Source organism: Carcharodon carcharias, chromosome 10, assembly GCF_017639515.1.
Source record: "Carcharodon carcharias isolate sCarCar2 chromosome 10, sCarCar2.pri, whole genome shotgun sequence".
NCBI classification, from domain to species: domain Eukaryota; kingdom Metazoa; phylum Chordata; class Chondrichthyes; order Lamniformes; family Lamnidae; genus Carcharodon; species Carcharodon carcharias.
Window position 1 is genome coordinate 98,985,904 of NC_054476.1, and position 18,301 is coordinate 99,004,204.

The 18,301-nt window shown below is 47.3% G+C and overlaps 1 protein-coding gene across 3 annotated transcripts in view; it reads left to right on the forward strand.

Moving 5' to 3' along the window:
- The window catches only part of mybpc3 (myosin binding protein C3), a 1,308,988-nt gene that overhangs the window by 237,301 nt on the left and 1,053,386 nt on the right, over nt 1-18,301 (forward strand). The gene's annotated exons all lie outside the window — the stretch shown is intronic.

An 18,301-nucleotide genomic window follows, 5' to 3' on the forward strand; every position in this document is an offset into this window, starting at 1 on the left:
TAATCCACCCAATTTACGCAATATTGGAATAATATACACTGTACTGGCACAACCCATTCAACACTGGGCTAATCTACCCAGCGACAGTGAGATAATCTACCCAGCAACAGTGAGGTAATCTACCCAGCAACAGTGAGGTAATCTATCCAGTGACAGTGAGGTAATCTATCCAGCAACAGTAAGGTAATGCACCCAGCGACAGTGAGGTAATTACCCAGCGACAGTGAGGTAATCTATCCAGCGACAGTGAGGTACTCTATCCAACGACAGTGAGATAATCTACCCAGCGACAGTGAGGTAATCTACCCAGCGACAGTGAGGTAAGCTACCCACCGACAGTGAGGTGATCTACCCAGCAACAGTGAGGTAATGCACCCAGCGACTGTGAGGTAATCTACCCAGCAACAGTGAGGTAATGCACCCAGTGACAGTGAGGGGTAATCTACCCAGCGACAATGAGGTAATCTACCCAGTGACAGTGAGGTAATCTACCCAGCAACAGTGAGGTAATGCACCCAGCGACAGTGAGGTAATCTACCCAGCAACAGTGAGGTAATGCACCCAGTGACAGTGAGGTAATCTACCCAGCAACAGTGAGGAAATGCACCCAGCGACAGTGAGGTAATTACCCAGCGACAGTGAGGTAATCTATCCAGCGACAGTGAGGTACTCTATCCAACGACAGTGAGATAATCTACCCAGCGACAGTGAGGTAATCTACCCAGCGACAGTGAGGTAAGCTACCCACCGACAGTGAGGTGATCTACCCAGCAACAGTGAGGTAATGCACCCAGCGACTGTGAGGTAATCTACCCAGCAACAGTGAGGTAATGCACCCAGTGACAGTGAGGGGTAATCTACCCAGCGACAATGAGGTAATCTACCCAGTGACAGTGAGGTAATCTACCCAGCAACAGTGAGGTAATGCACCCAGCGACAGTGAGGTAATCTACCCAGCAACAGTGAGGTAATGCACCCAGTGACAGTGAGGTAATCTACCCAGCAACAGTGAGGAAATGCACCCAGCGACAGTGAGGTAATCTACCCAGCGACAGTGAGGTAATCTACCCAGCGACAATGTGATAATCTACCCAGCGACAGTGAGGTAATCTACTGAGTGGTACTAGGCTAATCTACCCAGCGACAATGACGTAATGTACCTAGTGACAGTGGGACAATAGACCTATTAACAATGAGGTAATCTACCCAGCTCTACTGGACTAATCTATCTAGCAATAGTGATTTAATCTACCCAATGACGGTGAGGTAACCTATCCAGAAACCATGTGGTGATCTACAGAGCAACACTGGGCTAATCTACCCAGCAACAGTGAGGTAAGCTACGCAGCAACAGTGAGATAATGTACGCCTCAACAGTGAGGTAATCCACCCAGCAACAGTGAGGTAATCTATCCAATGATACTGGGCTAACCTACCCAACAACACTGGGCTGATCTATGTAGCAACAGTGAGAGAATCTACCCAGCGACAGTGTGGTAATCTGCCCAACAACAGTGAGGTAATCTACCCAGCAACAGTGAGGTAATCTACCCAGAGACAGTGAGGTAATCTACTGAGTGGTACTAGGCTAATCTACCAAGCGACAATGACGTAATGTACCTAGTGACAGTGGGACAATAGACCTATTAACAATGAGGTAATCTACCCAGCGCTACTGGACTAATCTATCTAGCAATAGTGATTTAATCTACCCAATGACGGTGAGGTAACCTATCCAGAAACCATGTGGTAATCTACAGAGCAACACTGGGCTAATCTACCCAGCAACAGTGAGGTAAGCTACGCAGCAACAGTGAGATAATGTACGCCTCAACAGTGAGGTAATCCACCCAGCAACAGTGAGGTAATCTATCCAATGATACTGGGCTAACCTACCCAACAACACTGGGCTGATCTATGTAGCAACAGTGAGAGAATCTACCCAGCGACAGTGAGGTAATCTGCCCAACAACAGTGAGGTAATCTACCCAGCAACAGTGAGGTAATCTACCCAGCGACAGTGAGGTAATCTACCCAGCGACAGTAAGGTAATCTACCCAGCGACAGTGTGATAATCTACCCAGTGACAGTGAGGTAATCTACCCAGCGACAGTGAGGTAATCTACTGAGTGGTACTAGGCTAATCTACCCAGCGACAATGATGTAATGTACCTAGTGACAGTGGGACAATAGACCTATTAACAATGAGGTAATCTACCCAGCGCTACTGGACTAATCTATCTAGCAATAGTGATTTAATCTACCCAATGACGGTGAGGTAACCTATCCAGAAACCATGTGGTAATCTACAGAGCAACACTGGGCTAATCTACCCAGCAACAGTGAGGTAAGCTACGCAGCAACAGTGAGATAATGTACGCCTCAACAGTGAGGTAATCCACCCAGCAACAGTGAGGTAAACTATCCAATGATACTGGGCTAACCTACCCAACAACACTGGGCTGATCTATGTAGCAACAGTGAGAGAATCTACCCAGCGACAGTGAGGTAATCTGCCCAACAACAGTGAGGTAATCTACCCAGCAACAGTGAGGTAATCTTCCCAGCGACTGTGGGGTAATCTACCCAGCGACAGTGAGGTAATCTACCCAGCGACAGTGAGGTAATCTACTGAGTGGTACTAGGCTAATCTACCCAGCGACAATGACGTAATGTATCTAGTGACAGTGGGACAATAGACCTATTAACAATGAGGTAATCTACCCAGCGCTATTGGACTAATCTATCTAGCAATAGTGATTTAATCTACCCAGTGACGGTGAGATAACCTATCCAGAAACCATGTGGTAATCTACAGAGCAACACTGGGCTAATCTACCCAGCAACAGTGAGATAATGTACGCCTCAACAGTGAGGTAATCCACCCAGCAACAGTGAGGTAATCTATCCAATGATACTGGGCTAACCTACCCAACAACACTGGGCTGATCTATGTAGCAACAGTGAGAGAATCTACCCAGCGACAGTGAGGTAATCTGCCTAACAACAGTGAGGTAATCTACCCAGCAACAGTGAGGTAATCTTCCCAGCGACAGTGGGGTAATCTACCCAGTGATACCGGGCTAATCTACCCAACGTCAGTGAGGTAATCCATCCAGAGACAGTGAGGTAATCTACCCAGTGAGACTTGGCTAATCTACCCAACGTCAGTGAGGTAATACACTGGGCTGATCTACGCAGTAACAGTGAGATAATCTACCAGCAACACTGAGCTGATCTACCTAGTAACAGTGAGGTAATCTACCTAGTGACAGTGAGTTAAACTACCCAGTAACAATGAAGTAATCTACCCAGCGCTACTGGACTAATCTACCAAATGGCGGTGAGTTAATTTACCAAATCACAGTGGGCTAATGTATCCAGTGACAGTGAGGTAATCTTCCCAGTGAGAGTGAGGTAATCTACCCAGTGATACCGGTCTAACCTACCCAGTGTAAGTGAGGTAATCCTTACAGCGACTGTGCATTAATCTACCCAGTGACACTGGACTAATCTACCCAACAACACTGAGTTAAAACACCCAGTAACAGTGAGATAATCTACCCAACGCTACTGGACTAATCTACCCAGCGGCAGTGAGTTAATCTACCTAATGACAGTGGCTAATGTATCCAGTGTCAGTGAGGTAATCTATCCAGTAATACTGGGCTAATCTACCAGCGACAGTGAGATAACCTACCCAGCGAGGTAATCTACACAGCAAAAATGAGGCAATCTCCTCAGCGATACTAGGCTAATCTAAACAGTGAAACTGAGGTAATCTAACTAGCCACATTAGGCTAACCGACCCAGTGTCAGTGAAGTAATCCAGTGAGTGGCACTAGACTAATCAACCCAGCAACAATGACATAATCTACCCAGTGACAGTGAGGTAATTTACCCAGTGATGGTGAGGTAATTTGCCCAGTGATGGTGAGGCAATTTACCCAGTGACGGTGAGGTTACTTACCCAATGACGGTGAGGTAATTTACTCAGTGACGGTGAGGCAATTTCAAAAGTGACGGTGAGGCAATTTATGCAGTGACGGTGAGGCAATTTATGCAGTGACGGTGAGGCAATTTAACCAGTGACGGTGAGGCAATTTACCCAATGACGGTGAGGTAATTTACCCAGAGACGGTGAGGTAATGTAACCAGTGACGGTGAGGCAGTCTTCCCAGTGAGGGTGAGGTAATTTACCCAGTGACGGTGGGGCAATTTACCGAGTGACTGTGAGGTAATTTACCAAGTGGCAGTGATGTAATTTACCCAGTGACGGTGAAGTAATCTACCCCGTGACGGTGATGTAATTTACCCACAGACGGTGAAGTAATTTACCCAGTGACGGTGAAGTATTCTACCTAGTGACGGTGAGGCAATTTACCCAGTGACGGTGAGGTAATTTAACCAGTGATGGTGAGGTAATTTACCCAAAGACGGTGAGGTAGTTTACCAAGTGGCGGTGAGGCATTTTACCCAGTGACGGTGAGGTAATTTAACCAGTGATGGTGAGGTAATTTACCCAGTGACGGTGAGATAATTTACCCAGTGACGGTGAGGTAATTTACCGCGTGATGGTGAGGCAATCTACCTAGTGATGGAGAGGCAATCTACCCAGTGACGGTGTGGTAATTTACCCAGTGACAGTGAGGTAATTTACCTAGTGACGGTGAGGCAATCTACCCAGTGATGGTGAGGCAATCTACCCAGTGACGGTGAGGTAATTTACCCAGTGACGGTGAGGCAATTTACCCAGTGACGGTGAGGCAATTTACCCAGTGACGGTGAGGCAATTTACGCAGTGACGGTGAGGTAATTTACCCAGTGACGGTGAGGTAATTTATCCAGTGACGGTGAGGCAGTCTACCCAGTGACGGTGAGGCAGTCTACCCAGTGACGGTGAGGGAATTTACCCAGTGACGGTGAGGTAATGTCCCCAGTGACGGTGAGGTAATGTCCCCAGTGACGTTGAGGTAATTTTCCCAGTGACTGTGAGGAAATTTACCTACTGACGGTGAGGCAATTTACCCAGTGACTGTGAGGTAATTTACCCAGTGACGGTGAAGTAATTTACCTAGTGACGGTGAGGTAATCTACACAGTGACTGTGAGGTAATCTACACAGTGACGGTGAGGTAGTCTACACAGTGACGGTGAGGTAGTCTACACAGTGACGGTGAGGTAATTTACCCAGTGACGGTGAGGTAATTTACCCAGTGACGGTGAGGTAATTTACCCAGTGACATTGAGGTAATTTACCCAGTGACGGTGAGGTAATTTACCCAGTGATGGTCAGGCAGTCGACCCAAAGACGGTGAGGTAATTTAGCCTGTGACGGTGAGGCAGTCTACCCAGTGATGGTGAGGTAATTTACCCAGTGACGGTGACGTAATTTACCCAGTGATGGTGAGGTCATTTTCCCAGTTACGGTGAGGCATTCAACCCAGCGATGGTGAGGTAACTTACCCTGTGACGGTGAGGTAATTTACCCAGAGACGGTGAGGTAATGTAACCAGTGACGGTGAGGCAGTCTTCCCAGTGAGGGTGAGGTAATTTACCCAGTGACGGTGAGGCAATTTACCGAGTGACTGTGATGTAATTTACCCAGTGACGGTGAAGTAATCTACCCAGTGACGGTGAGGTTATTTACCCAGTGACGGTGAGGCAGTGTACCCAGTGACGGTGAGGCAATTTACCCAGTGACGGTGAGGCAATTTACCCAGTGACGGTGAGGTAATTTACCCAGTGACAGTGAGGTAATCTACCCAGTGACGGTGAGGTCATTTACCCAGTGACGGTGAGGTAATTTACCCAGTGACGGTGTGGAATCTACCCAGCGACGGTGAGGTAATTTACCCCGTGACGGTGAGGTAATTTACCCACAGACGGTGAAGTAATTTACCCAGTGACGGTGAAGTATTCTACCTAGTGACGGTGAGGCAATTTACCCAGTGACGGTGAGGAAATTTACCCAGTGACAGTGAGGTAATCTACAAAGTGACGGTGAGGCATTTTACCCAGTGACGGTGAGGTAATTTAACCAGTGATGGTGAGGTAATTTACCCAAAGACGGTGAGGTAGTTTACCAAGTGGCGGTGAGGCATTTTACCCAGTGACGGTGAGGTAATTTAACCAGTGATGGTGAGGTAATTTACCCAGTGACGGTGAGATAATTTACCCAGTGACGGTGAGGTAATTTACCGCGTGATGGTGAGGCAATCTACCTAGTGATGGAGAGGCAATCTACCCAGTGACGATGTGGTAATTTACCCAGTGACAGTGAGGTAATTTACCTAGTGACGGTGAGGCAATCTACCCAGTGATGGTGAGGCAATCTACCCAGTGACGGTGAGGTAATTTACCCAGTGACGGTGAGGCAATTTACCCAGTGACGGTGAGGCAATTTACCCAGTGACGGTGAGGCAATTTACCCAGTGACGGTGAGGTAATTTACCCAGTGACGGTGAGGCAGTCTACCCAGTGACGGTGAGGGAATTTACCCAGTGACGGTGAGGTAATGTCCCCAGTGACGGTGAGGTAATGTCCCCAGTGACGGTGAGGTAATTTTCCCAGTGACGGTGAGGTAATTTACCCAGTGACTGTGAGGAAATTTACCTACTGACGGTGAGGCATTTTACCCAGTGACTGTGAGGTAATTTACCCAGTTATTCTGAGGTAATTGATCCAGTGACGGTGAGGTAATCTACCTAGTGACGGTGAGGCAATGTACCTAGTGACGGTGAGGCAATTTACCCAGTGACGGTGAGGCAATTTACCCAGTGACAGTGAGGTAATCTACACAGTGACGGTGAGGTAATCTACACAGTGACGGTGAGGTAGTCTACACAGTGACGGTGAGGTAATTTACCCAAAGACGGTGAGGTAGTTTACCAAGTGACGGTGAGGCATTTTACCCAGTGACGGTGATGTAATTTAACCAGTGATGGCGAGGTAATTTACCCAAAGACGGTGAGGTAGTTTACCAAGTGATGGTGAGGCATTTTACCCAGTGACGGTGAGGTAATTTACCCACAGATGGTGAGGTAATTTATCCAGTGACGGTGAAGTATTCTACCTAGTGACGGTGAGGCAATTTACCCAATGACGGTGAGGCAATTTACCCAGTGACAGTGAGGTAATCTACACAGTGACGGTGAGGTAGTCTACACAGTGACGGTGAGGTAATTTACCCAAAGATGGTGAGGTAGTTTACCAAGTGACGGTGAGGCATTTTACCCAGTGACGGTGAGGCATTTTACCCAGTGACGGTGAGGTAATTTAACCAGTGATGGTGAGGTAATTTACCCAAAGACGGTGAGGTAGTTTACCAAGTGACGGTGAGGCATTTTACCCAGTGACGGTGAGGTAATTTAACCAGTGATAGTGAGGTAATTTACCCAGTGACGGTGAGATAATTTACGCAGTGACGGTGAGGTAATTTACCGCGTGATGGTGAGGCAATCTACCCAGTGATGGTGAGGCAATCTACCCAGTGACGGTGTGATAATGTACCCAGAGACAGTGAGGCAATTTACCGAGTGACGATGAGGCAATCTACCCAGTGATGGTGTGGCAATCTACCCAGTGACGGTGAGGTATTTTACCCAGTGACTGTGAGGTAATTTACCCAGTTACGGTGAGGTAATTTACCCAGCGACTGTGCGCATATTTACCCCGTGATGGTAAGGCAATTTACCCAGTGACGGTGAGGTAATTTACCCAGTGACGGTGAGGCAATTTACCCTGTTGACGGTGAGGCAATTTACCGAGTGACGGTGAGGTAATTTACCCAGTGAGGGTGAGGCAGTCTACCCAGTGACTGTGAGGTAATCTACCCAGTGACGGTGAGGTAATTTACCCAGAGATGGTGATGCAATTTACCCAGTGACGGTGAGGCAATTTACGCAGTGACAGTGAGGTAATTTACCCAGTGACAGTGAGGTAATTTACCCAGTGACGGTGAGGTAATTTCCTCAGTGACGGTGAGGTTATCAACCCAGTGTCGGTGAGGTTATTTACCAGTGACGCTGAGTTAATTTACCCAGTGACGGTGAGGCAATTTACCCAGTGACGGTGATGTAATTTACCCAGTGACGGTGAGGTAATTTACCCAGAGACGGTGAGGGAATTTACACAGTGACGGTGAGGTAATTTACGCAGTGATAGTGAGGTAATTTACCCAGTGACGGTGAGGAAATTTACCCAGTGACAGTGAGGTAATTTACGGAGTGGCGGTGAGGCAATCTACCCAGTGATGGTGAGGCAATCTACCCAGTGACGGTGAGTTAATTTACCCAGTGATGGTGAGGCAATTTACCCAGTGACGGTGAGGCAATTTACCCAGTGACGGTGAGGCAATTTACGTAGTGACAGTGAGGTAATTTACCCAGTGACGGTGAGGTAATTTACCCAGTGACGGTGAGGCAGTCTACCCAGTGACGGTGAGGCAGTCTACCCAGTGACGGTGAGGGAATTTACCCAGTGACGGTGAGGTAATGTCCCCAGTGACGGTCAGGTAATGTCCCCAGTGATGGTGAGGTAATGTCCCCAGTGACGGTGAGGTAATTTAACCACTGACGGTGAGGTCATTTAACCAGTGACTTTGAGGTAATTTTCCCAGTGACGGTGAGATAATTTACCCAGTGACTGTGAGGCAATTTACCAAGTGACTGTGAGGTAATCTACCCAGTGACGGTGAGGTAATCTACCCAGTGACGGTGAGGAAATCTATCCAGTGACGGTGAGGTAATTTACCCAGTGACGGTGAGGTAATTTACCCAGTGACGGTGAGGTAATTTACCCAGTGACGGTGAGATAATTTACCCATTGACGGTGACCCAATTTACCCATTGACGGTGAGGTAATTTACCCAGTGACGGTGAGGTAATTTACCCAGTGACGGTGAGGTAATTTACTCAGTGACGGTGAGATAATTTATCCAGTGACGGTGAGGTAATTTACTCAGTGACGGTGAGGTAATTTACTCAGTGACGGTGACATAATTTACCCAGTGACGGTGAGGTAATTTACCCAGTGACGGTGAGGTAATTTATCCTGTGACGGTGAGGTAATCTACCCAGTGACGGTGACGTCATTTACCCCGTGACGTTGAGGTAATGTACCCAGTAAAGGTGAGGTAATTAACCCAGTGACTGTGAGGTAATCTACCCAGTGATGGTGAGGTAATCCACCCAGTGACAGTGAGGATTTTTACCCAGTGACGGTGAGGTTATTGACCCAGAGACGGTGAGGGAATTTACACAGTGACGGTGTGGTAATTTACTCAGTGACGATGAGCTAATTTACCCAGTGATGGTGAGGAAAATTACACAGTGACGGTGAGGTAATTTACCCAGTGACGCTGAGCCAATTTACCCAGTGACGGTTAGGTAGTTTACCCAGTGACGGTGAGGTAATTTACCCAGTGACGATGAGTTAATTTACCAAGTGACGGTGAGGTACTTTACCAAGTGACGGTGAGGTAATTTACCCAGTGACGTTGAAGTAATTTACCCAGTGACGGTGAGGTAATTTACCCAGTGACGGTGAGGCAGTATACCCAGTGATGTTGAGGTAATTTACCCAGTGACGGTGAGGTAATTTACCAAGTGACGGTGAGGTAATTTACCATGTGACGGTGAGGTAATTTACCCAGTGATGGTGAGCTAATTTTCCCAGTGATGTTGAGGTAATTTACCCAGTGACGGTGAGGTAATTTACCCAGTGACGGTGAGCTAATTTTCCCAGTGATGTTGAGGTAACGTACCCAGTGACGGTGAGGCAGTCTTCCCAGTGAGGGTGAGGTAATTTATCCAGTGATGATGAGGTAATTTACCCAGTGACTGTGAGGTTATTTACCCAGTGACGGTGAGGTAGTTTACCGAGTGACGGTGAGGCAATTTACCCAGTGATGGTGAGGTAATTTACCGCGTGATGGTGAGGCAATTTACCCAGTGACGGTGAGGTAATTTACCCAGTGACGGTGAGGTAATCTACCCAGTGACGGTGAGGAAATTTACCCAGTGACAGTGAGGTAATTTACCGAGTGGCGGTGAGCCAATCTACCCAGTGATGGTGAGGCAATCTACCCAGTGACGGCGAGGTAATTTACCCAGTGACGGTGAGGTAATTTACCCAGTGACGGTGAGGCAATTTACCCAGTGACGGTGAGGTAATTTACCCAGTGACGGTGAAGCAATTTACCCAGTGACGGTGAGGCAATTTACCCAGTGACGGTGAGGCAATCTACCCAGTGACGGTGAGGCAATCTACCCAGTGATGGTGAGGCAATCTACCCAGTGACGGTGAGGCAGTCTACCCAGTGACAGTGAGGTAATGTCCCCAGTGACGGTGAGGTAATTTAACCACTGACGGTGAGGTCATTTAACCAGTGACTTTGAGGTAATTTTCCCAGTGACGGTGAGATAATTTACCCAGTGACTGTGAGGCAATTTACCTAGTGACTGTGAGATAATCTACCCAGTGACGGTGAGGAAATCTACCCAGTGACGGTGAGGTAATTTACCCAGTGACGTTGAGGTAATTTACCCAGTGTCGGTGAGATAATTTACCCATTGACGGTGACCCAATTTACCCATTGACGATGAGGTAATTTACCCAGTGACGGTGAGGTAATTTACCCAGTGACGGTGAGGTAATTTACTCAGTGACGGTGAGGTAATTTACTCAGTGATGGTGTGGTAATTTACTCAGTGACGGTGAGATAATTTACCCAGTGACGGTGAGGTAATTTACCCAGTGACGGTGAGGTAATTTACTCAGTGACGGTGAGATAATTTACCCAGTGACGGTGAGGTACTTTACCCAGTGACGGTGAGGTAATTTATCCTGTGACGGTGAGGTAATCTACCCAGTGACGGTGACGTCATTTACCCCGTGACGTTGAGGTAATGTACCCAGTAAAGGTGAGGTAATTAACCCAGTGACTGTGAGGTAATCTACCCAGTGACGGTGAGGTAATCCACCCAGTGACCGTGAGGAAATTTACCCAGTGACGGTGAGGTAATTGACCCAGAGACGGTGAGGCAGTCTACCCAGTGACGGTGAGGCAGTCTACCCAGTGACGGTGAGGGAATTTACCCAGTGACGTTGATGGAATTTACCCAGTGACGGTGAGGTAATGTCCCCAGTGACGGTGAGGTAATTTACCCAGTGACGGTGAGATAATCTACCCAGTGACGGTGAGGAAATCTACCCAGTGACGGTGAGGTAATTTACCCAGTGACGGTGAGGTAATTTACCCAGTGACGGTGAGATAATTTACCCATTGACGGTGACCCAATTTACCCAGTGACGGTGAGGTAATTTACCCAGTGACGGTGAGGTAATTTACTCAGTGACAGTGAGGTAATTTACCCAGTGACGGTGAGGCAGTCTACCCAGTGATGGTGAGGCAGTCTACCCAGTGACGGTGAGGGAATTTACCCAGAGACGGTGAGGTAATGTCCCCAGTGACGGTGATGTAATTTAACCACTGACCGTGAGATCATTTAACCAGTGACTTTGAGGTAATTTTCCCAGTGACGGTGAGATAATTTACCCAGTGACTATGAGGCAATTTACCCCGTGACGGTGAGGTAATTTATCCATTGACGGTGACCCAATTTACCCATTGACGGTGAGGTAATTTACCCAGTGACGGTGAGGTAATTTACCCAGTGACGGTGAGGTAATTTACTCAGTGACGGTGAGGTAATTTACTCAGTGACGGTGAGGTAATTTACTCAGTGACGGTGAGGTAATTTACTCAGTGATGGTGAGGTAATTTACTCAGTGATGGTGTGGTAATTTACTCAGTGACGGTGAGATAATTTACCCAGTGACGGTGAGGTAATTTACCAAGTGACGGTGAGGTAATTTACTCAGTGACGGTGAGGTAATTTACTCAGTGACGGTGAGATAATTTACCCAGTGACGGTGAGGTACTTTACCCAGTGACGGTGAGGTAATTTATCCTGTGACGGTGAGGTAATCTACCCAGTGACCGTGACGTCATTTACCCCGTGACGTTGAGGTAATGTACCCAGTAAAGGTGAGGTAATTAACCCAGTGACTGAGAGGTAATCTACCCAGTGACGGTGAGGTAATCCACCCAGTGACAGTGAGGAAATTTACCCAGTGACGGTGAGGTAATTGACCCAGAGACGGTGAGGCAGTCTACCCAGTGATGTTGAGGCAGTCTACCCAGTGACGGTGAGGGAATTTACCCAGTGACGGTGATGGAATTTACCCAGTGACGGTGAGGTAATGTCCCCAGTGACGGTAAGGTAATATACCCAGTGACGGTGAGGTAATTTACCCAGTGACGGTGAGGCACGCTACCCAGTGGCGGTGAGGTAATTTACCCAGTGACGGTAAGGTAATATACCCAGTGACGGTTAGGTAATTTACCCAGTGACGGTGAGGTAATTTACCCATTGACTGTGAGGTAATTTATCAAGTGACTGTGAGGTAATTTATCCAGTGACGGTGAGGTAATTTACCCAGTGACGGTGAGGTAATTTACCCAGTGACGGTGAGGTAATTTACCCAGTGGCAGTGAGGTAATTTACCCAGTGGCGGTGAGGTAATTTACCCAGTGATGGTGAGGTAATTTTCCCAGTGACGTTGAGGTAACTTGGCCAGTGCCTGTGAGGTAATTTACCCAGTGACTTTGAGGTAATTTACCCAGTGACAGTGAGGTAATCTACCCAGTGACAGTGAGGTAATCGACCCAGTGACGGTGAGGTAATTTACCCAGTGAAGGTGAGGTAATTTACCCAGTGACGGTGAGGTAATCTACCCAGTGAGAGTGAGGTAATCTACCCAATGACGGTGAGGTAATTTACCCAGTGATGGTGAGGCAGTCTACCCTGTGGCGGTGAGGTAATATACCCTGTGACGGTGAGGTAATTTACCCAGTGACGTTGAGGCAATTTAACCAGTGACGGTGAGGTAATTTACCCACTGACGGTGAGGTAATCTACCCAGTGAGAGTGAGGTAATCTAACCAGTGACAGTGAGGTAATTTACCCAGTGACTGTGAGGTAATTTACTAAGTGACTGTGAGGTACTTTACCCAGTGACGTTGAGGTAATTTACCCAGTGACGGTGAGTTAATTTACCCAGTGAAGGTGAGGTAATTTACCCAGTGACTGTGAGGTAATTTATCCAGTGACGGTGAGGTAATTTACCCAGTGAAGGTGAGGCAATTTACCCAGTGACGGTGAGGTAATTTACCCAGTGACGTTGAGGTAATTTACCCAATGACGGTGAGGTAATCTACCCAGTGACGGTGAGGCACTCTACCCAGTGGCGGTGAGGTAATTTACCCAGTGACGGTGAGTTAATTTACCCAGTGACGGTAAGGTAATATACCCAGTGACGGTGAGGTAATTTACCCAGTGACGGTGAGGCACGCTACCCAGTGGCGGTGAGGTAATTTACCCAGTGACGGTAAGGTAATATACCCAGTGACGGTTAGGTAATTTACCCAGTGACGGTGAGGTAATTTACCCAGTGACTGTGAGGTAATTTACCCAGTGACTGTGAGGTAATTTATCCAGTGACTGTGAGGTAATTTATCCAGTGACGGTGAGGTAATTTACCCAGTGACGGTGAGGTAATTTACCCAGTGGCGGTGAGGTAATATACCCAGTGACGGTGAGGTAATTTACCCAGTGACGGTGAGGTAATGACGGTGAGGTAACTTGGCCAGTGCCTGTGAGGTAATTTATCCAGTGACTTTGAGGTAATTTACCCAGTGACAGTGAGGTAATCTACCCAGTGACAGTGAGGTAATCGACCCATTGACGGTGAGGTAATTTACCCAGTGACGGTGAGGCAGTCTACCCTGTGACGGTGAGGTAATTTACCCAGTGACGGTGAGGTAATTTACCCAGTGACGGTGAGGTAATTTTCCCAGAGACTTTGAGATAATTTACCAGTGACTGTGAGGTAATTTAGCCAGTGACGGTGAGGTAATTTACCCAGTGACGGTGAAGTAATTTACCCAGTGAAAGTGAAGTAATTTACCTAGTAACGGTGAGATAATTTACCCAGTGAAGGTGAGGGAATTTACCCGGTGACGGTGAAGTAATTTACCCAGTGACGTTGAGGTATTTTACCCAGTGACGGTGAGGTCATTTACCCAGTGACCGTGAGGCAATTTACCCAGTGACGGTGAGGTAATTTACCCAGTGACGGTGAGGCAATTTAGCCACTGACAGTGAAGCAATTTACCCAGTGACGGTGAGATAATTTACCCAGTGACTGTGAGGTAATTTACCCAGTTATTGTGAGGTAATTTATCCAGTGACGGTGAGGTAATATTCCCAGTGACGGTGGAGTAATTTACCGAGCGCTGTTGAGGTAATTTACCCCGTTACGGTGAGGTCATTTACCTAGTGACGGTGAGGTAATTTACCCAATAAGGGTGAGGCAATTTACCCAGTGACGGTGAGGTAATTTATCCAATGACTGTGAGGTCATTTACCCAGTGACAGAGAGGTAATTTACCCTGTGACCGTGAGTCAATTTACCCGGTGAGGGTGAGTTAATTTACCCTCTGGCTGTGAGGTAATTTACCCAGTGACGGTGAGGTAATTTACCCAGTGACGTTGAGGTAATTTACCCGTTGACGGTGAGTTAATTTACCCAATGACGGTGAGTTAATCTACCCAGTGACGGTGAGGTAATCTATCCAGTGATGGTGAGGTAATTCACCCAGCAACGGGGAGGTAATTTACCTAGTAATTACCTAGTAGTGAAGTAATTTACCCAGTGACGGTGAAGTAATTTACCCAGTAACAGTTAGATAATTTACCCAGTGACGGTGAAGTAATTTACCCAGTGGCGGTGAGGCAATTTACCCAGTGACTGTGAGGTAATTTACCCAGTGACGGTGAGGCAATTTACCAAGTGACTGTGAGGTAATTTACCCAGCGACGTTGAGGTAATTTACCCAGTGACGGTGAGATAATTTACCCAGTGACGGTGAGGTTCTTTACCCAGTGACGGTGAGGTAATTTATCCTGTGACGGTGAGGTAATCTACCCAGTGACGGTGACGTCATTTACCCCGTGACGTTGAGGTAATGTACCCAGTAAAGGTGAGGTAATTAACCCAGTGACTGTGAGGTAATCTACCCAGTGACGGTGAGGTAATCCACCCAGTGACAGTGAGGAAATTTACCCAGTGACGGTGAGGTAATTGACCCAGAGACGGTGAGGCAGTCTACCCAGTGACGGTGAGGCAGTCTACCCAGTGACGGTGAGGGAATTTACCCAGTGACGGTGATGGAATTTACCCAGTGACGGTGAGGTAATGTCCCCAGTGACGGTAAGGTAATATACCCAGTGACGGTGAGGTAATTTACCCAGTGACGGTAAGGCACGCTACCCAGTGGCGGTGAGGTAATTTATCCAGTGACGGTGAGGTAATTTTCCCAGTGGCGGTGAGGTAATATACCCAGTGACGGTGAGGTAATTTACCCAGTGACGGTGAGGTAATTTACCCAGTGACGGTGAGGTAACTTGGCCAGTTCCTGTGAGGTAATTTATCCAGTGACTTTGAGGTAATTTACCCAGTGACAGTGAGGTAATCTACCCAGTGACAGTGAGGTAATCGACCCATTGACGGTGAGGTAATTTACCCAGTGACGGTGAGGCAGTCTACCCTGTGACGGTGAGGTAATTTACCCAGTGACGGTGAGGTAATTTACCCAGTGACGGTGAGGTAATTTACCCAGTGACGGTGAGGTAATTTTCCCAGAGACTTTGAGATAATTTACCAGTGACTGTGAGGTAATTTACCCAGTGACGGTGAGGTAATTTACCCAGTGACGGTGAGGTAATTTACCCAGTGACGGTGAAGTAATTTACCCAGTGAAAGTGAAGTAATTTACCTAGTAACGGTGAGATAATTTACCCAGTGAAGGTGAGGGAATTTACCCGGTGACGGTGAAGTAATTTACCCAGTGACGTTGAGGTATTTTACCCAGTGACGGTGAGGTCATTTACCCAGTGACCGTGAGGCAATTTACCCAGTGACGGTGAGGTAATTTACCCAGTGACGGTGAGGCAATTTAGCCACTGACAGTGAAGCAATTTACCCAGTGACGGTGAGATAATTTACCCAGTGACTGTGAGGTAATTTACCCAGTTATTGTGAGGTAATTTATCCAGTGACGGTGAGGTAATATTCCCAGTGACGGTGGAGTAATTTACCGAGCGCTGTTGAGGTAATTTACCCCGTTGCGGTGTGGTAATTTACCCAGTGACGGTGAGGTAATTTATCCAATGACTGTGAGGTCATTTACCCAGTGACAGAGAGGTAATTTACCCTGTGACCGTGAGTCAATTTACCCGGTGAGGGTGAGTTAATTTACCCTCTGGCTGTGAGGCAATTTACCCAGTGACGGTGAAATAATTTCCACAGTGACGTTGAAGTACTTTAACAGTGACGGTGAGGTAATTTACCCAGTGACGGTGAGGTAATTTACCCAGTGACGTTGAGGTAATTTACCCGTTGACGGTGAGTTAATTTACCCAATGACGGTGAGTTAATCTACCCAGTGACGGTGAGGTAATCTATCCAGTGATGGTGAGGTAATTCACCCAGCAACGGGGAGGTAATTTACCTAGTGACGGTGAAGTAATTTACCCAGTGACGGTGAAGTAATTTACCCAGTAACAGTTAGATAATTTACCCAGTGACGGTGAAGTAATATACCCAGTGGCGGTGAGGCAATTTACCCAGTGACTGTGAGGTAATTTACCCAGTAACGGTGAGGTAATTTACACGGTGACAGTGAGGCAATTTACCAAGTGACTGTGAGGTAATTTACCCAGTGACGTTGAGGTAATTTACCCAGTGACGGTGAGGTAATTTACTCAGTGACGGTGAGATAATTTACCCAGTGACGGTGAGATAATTTACCCAGTGACGGTGAGGTACTTTACCCAGTGACGGTGAGGTAATTTATCCTGTGACGGTGAGGTAATCTACCCAGTGACGGTGACGTCATTTACCCCGTGACGTTGAGGTAATGTACCCAGTAAAGGTGAGGTAATTAACCCAGTGACTGTGAGGTAATCTACCCAGTGACGGTGAGGTAATCCACCCAGTGACAGTGAGGAAATTTACCCAGTGACGGTGAGGTAATTGACCCAGAGACGGTGAGGCAGTCTACCCAGTGACGGTGAGGCAGTCTACCCAGTGACGGTGAGGGAATTTACCCAGTGACGGTGATGGAATTTACCCAGTGACGGTGAGGTAATGTCCCCAGTGACGGTAAGGTAATATACCCAGTGACGGTGAGGTAATTTACCCAGTGACGGTAAGGCACGCTACCCAGTGGCGGTGAGGTAATTTACCCAGTGACGGTAAGGTAATATACCCAGTGACGGTTAGGTAATTTACCCAGTGACGGTGAGGTAATTTACCCAGTGACTGTGAGGTAATTTATCAAGTGACTGTGAGGTAATTTATCCAGTGACGGTGAGGTAATTTACCCAGTGGCGGTGAGGTAATTTACCCAGTGGCGGTGAGGTAATTTACCCAGTGGCGGTGAGGTAATTTACTCAGTGGCGGTGAGGTAATTTACTCAGTGATGGTGAGGTAATTTACCCAGTGATGGTGAGGTAATTTTCCCAGTGACGTTGAGGTATCTTGGCCAGTGCCTGTGAGGTAATTTACCCAGTGACTTTGAGGTAATTTACCCAGTGACAGTGAGGTAATCTACCCAGTGACAGTGAGGTAATCGACCCATTGACGGTGAGGTAATTTACCCAGTGACGGTGAGTTAATCTACCCAGTGAGAGTGAGGTAATCTACCCAATGACGGTGAGGTAATTTACCCAGTGATGGTGAGGCAGTCTACCCTGTGGCGGTGAGGTAATATACCCTGTGACGGTGAGGTAATTTACCCAGTGACGTTGAGGCAATTTAACCAGTGACGATGAGGTAATTTACCCACTGACGGTGAGGTAATTTACCCAGTGACGTTGAGGTAATTTACCCAGTGACGGTGAGGTAATCTACCCAGTGAGAGTGAGGTAATCTAACCAATGACGGTGAGATAATTTACCCAGTGACTGTGAGGTAATTTACTAAGTGACTGTGAGGTACTTTACCCAGTGACGTTGAGGTAATTTACCCAGTGACTGTGAGGTAATTTATCCAGTGACGGTGAGGTAATTTACCCAGTGAAGGTGAGGCAATTTACCCAGTGACGGTGAGGCAATTTACCCAGTGACGTTGAGGTAATTTACCCAATGACGGTGAGGTAATTTACCCAATGA